The sequence below is a fragment of the Trachemys scripta genome, chromosome 2, assembly GCF_013100865.1.
Source record: "Trachemys scripta elegans isolate TJP31775 chromosome 2, CAS_Tse_1.0, whole genome shotgun sequence".
NCBI lineage: Eukaryota > Metazoa > Chordata > Testudines > Emydidae > Trachemys > Trachemys scripta.
In genome coordinates this window covers 31,121,668-31,125,286 of record NC_048299.1, presented here as the reverse complement: position 1 = coordinate 31,125,286, position 3,619 = coordinate 31,121,668, and the positions used below count along the sequence as shown (strand labels likewise).

Genomic DNA, 3,619 nt, shown 5'->3' with positions numbered 1-3,619 from the left:
AATTAATTGACTGCCCTAACTGTGAAGAACCTCAGGTTTCAGAGAAGATAGTGACACAACCCATCACTGGTCTGGATTGTACCCCAGAATGTGACAGCAAGCATGTTTATTCTTAATGTAAAAGCATTACAGAAAGACTCTATTGAGACAATAAGAGAATCTACATGCATGCTAAAAAGCTTAACAGAGGTCACCCCTACCTCTAGCCTGTTTGTCAGAGGATGGAGATGGATGGCAGGAGAAAGATCACTTGATCATTGCCTGTTAGGTTCACTCCCTCTGGGGCACCTGGCATTGGCCACTGTCGGTAGACAGGATACTGGGCTAGATGGACCTTTGGTCTGACCCGGTACGGCCGTTCTTATGTTAGCCTAGGACTTTGGTAGATTTCAGTCCTTCAAAACCCACAACTGGGTTTTCCCATGGTTACAAGTTCATCCATCTTAAATCCAGAACCCAGACTGGACAGACCAGCCATTTTTTTAATATCGTTTGGGGCTTTGACCTTGGCATTCTGTACCAGGTAAGCAGCAGACAGAGACTCCTTCCTCAGGATGTAGCTTCAAAAGGCTGGGGTTTTGCATAACTGGAGTTGGGGAATTTGCAGGGATTCCCCAGGAAATCCATTTAATATTTACCTTCCCAGAAGTCCATACTTGTCTGGCATAATTTTAGTGAAGTTTTTTGAGCTCCTAGGTCACATCTCTCCCCTGGAGAGGCTACATACAGTTCCAGCCCACAATAATACATAAGCTTAATAAGGTATATCAAGGATATTGCAGGAAGTTGCTAGATCTGTCACAAGCATCACTGTGAGAAGTGCTGGGTGCTGAGCATGTTCAAAAATCTGGCCCTTGATGCTTATGTATTGCAGAAGCCCATTAGACAGAATTGCTAATGTTCCCTTATTTAAAAGGCTGATGGTATATAAACTACATTTTAAAATGTAATTTCCAATATTCAGTGTAGCTTATCTGGAATACATTGTATTTTGCCATAAATATATGAAGGCCAAGCATGATAAACAAAGGATATCTGATCATATTTTTATTTAAGTATGACATTTTCAGTCATCTCTTATTTAAAGCTTTCCTAACAGTAATTAAAAAAAAAAACATTAATACAACAGGAAAGGAACTAAGCAGAAGAAGCTATTAAACTTGTACCAACAGCAGCTTTTACACATGTAAAAAAATTGGTTTCATTCAGGCTTACCAAACCATTCAGTACCACCGTGCACCTGCTAAAGGGACATTTTATAAATCCAAATTAGGAGGCCCTTATTTGGTTTTTACTCGTTCAAAACTCCTATTAAACATTTGAGTAAAAGTTGAATAAGGACCCCAGGGTTTTGTCCCATCCGACTTTATTAGTGCTACTTTAAAGTCTAGAACTTAAATGTTAACTTCCTAGAAATTACTACAATCCATGGGAAATGCCACATGAATTCAGAATATATATTCATACTTTTACTGAGAAATTAATAAACAATATTTAGTGTTTACAGAATGTAGCACACAGAATAGCCAGCCTTTTATATTTTGCTCCTGCAGAACCAGTAGAGGGAGCACATGTGAATTAAGAAGCCCTGTTCCCAGTTCTATGCTGATGTTTTCGATGTCAATGCATGAGCTCCAATGGTAAACATTTCCAAAACAGAACACTATTTCACGTTGGTCTTCTCATATACAGTATCAAACGTATTATTTTAATGAGGCAAACTGTTCCTCTCAGTGCTGCTTCAGTTCAAGTCCTGCTGGCTCACAAAGAAGTGAATAAAATAGAACAGTGGTGGCTTCTATTCTGCAAGAGACAAAGGAGGAAAGGAGCAGGTGACTGCTCTGCACTCAGTTACACCAGCAGGAATCCAGAGTGACTCATCTGAAGTCAGTGAAATTATTCCAAAATGTAAACTGTCAGAACAGAGATCAGAATCTGATCAGCCAGTGTTAGCAGAATTTTAAAGGAACATGAAATGTAGGTAAAGGCATTTCATTTTAAAGCTTTTAATAAGACATTACAAACAATGGGGGATGGAGTTGGAAGGACTTTTTCCTACATAAAAATTTTAGAAGCAGTGTTTTAAATACAGCCTACTGACCTGAGCCTGGACAACTGTCTCTAGTTCTTGTTTTGTGGGGTGGGAAGTATAGATATTTTAGAGTCAAACCCCCAGACAAACATCGAACTCTCAAACAAATACTCAAAATGAAAGGGACACACACATAAAAAGATTGAAATGATGTAAGATTAATTTTCTTGAATTTGCAATGTTTTTGTAACTTCACTTTTAGCATTCATTATTATTGATGTCAGTAATTTACACCACATCTGTGCTGGAGGGAGGCAATACAAAAATTATTTGAAAACAAAGTGGATTCAAAATCAGTCACATGCTGTAAACAAGATAAAGATATTTCCTGGACATTTTGCAAGATTCTGTGCTGAGTGTTTGTTCTCACACTAGTTTTTTGGTAATCAAGGAATATTTGAGTAAAAGACTTGTTCTCTCTTTCCCTCACTCTCACACAATGAATTTAGTACCATATCAAAAGTACCAACCTGTGAAGTCTGAAATCCTCCATTTCATCAGCGGAACCAGTATAGGGACAGTGCACTCTCACCCATATCACTCTAGGGTGAATCTAAGTATATGGACCACCTCAGAACTGATTTTCTGATTCTTGATGAAAGTCTCACGCTATAGCAAAAGAAACCAGACCTAATTTTTTATTTATTTTAGACATTTAAGGATCACTCCTGCACAGTGCTGAGCACCCTGGCAGGATTGCCAGCCCCATGCATTCAAACAAATAAAAAATCAGGCCCCAAAAATCATGAATGGGTTCAAAAATAGTAAGGTTATTAAGATAATACATTTTAGGGTTTTTTATTTGCCTTCTGGATTTTAAGCCTTCAGAGGGCTACACTTTCTCCAGAACCATGAGGGCTAGAAACTCTTTTTTTTTTTTTTTTTTTTTTTAAATGAAAGCTGACATTCTCACATAATCACTTGACTCCGGGAGCTGGGCTTTAAGAAAGACACCAAATATCATGAGACATATTAAAATTGAGAGAGTTGGCAATACTCAATGTATGTATACGTTCATCATGTTCTCCGCTTATTCAGCCTCTCTCTATCATCACTGAAGTGAGTCACTCAGCTCTAGATCTCATACCACCGGGGCGGCCCTAGACTAGCTGTCAGCAACTGGCGCCCTAGGTGAACCATGCAATCGGCACCCCCACCCACAAGGGCAGATCTAAGCTGAGGTTTTTGGTAAACTGGGAAATATTTTGCCTCTTTTTTCCTTTTAATGTTTTTAAGCATTTTTTTTAAACAGAGGCTTAATTATTCGGTTTGTCCATCCATCCATCTGTCCAACCAATGTTTCTGAGATCAGATAAAATAGAGACATTAAAAATGTTAATTATAATTTTTATTACAAATCCAAAATCATCCATTATGCTATCCCGCTTTAACTGCCATTACCACCACATCCAATATAGAAAGAAATAAGAAAACTCTTCAATGAACTTTAACCTGTATTTACAAAACACTCTGAATAAAAAACACTCTGTGCTCTTAAAACATAACTTTTCTTCCTTTAAGTTTTGA

The 3,619-nt window shown here is 37.9% G+C and overlaps 1 long non-coding RNA gene across 1 annotated transcript; it reads right to left on the bottom strand.

The window, feature by feature from the left end:
- Nucleotides 1-1,034: 1,034 nt before the first annotated feature.
- LOC117872100 lies at nt 1,035-3,266 on the bottom strand. The gene is made up of 2 exons (XR_004644409.1): nt 2,563-3,266; nt 1,035-1,803 (listed from the first exon to the last, which is right to left on the bottom strand). It is a non-coding gene; the product is annotated as an uncharacterized LOC117872100 (long non-coding RNA).
- Between the last annotated feature and the right edge of the window lie 353 nt (nt 3,267-3,619).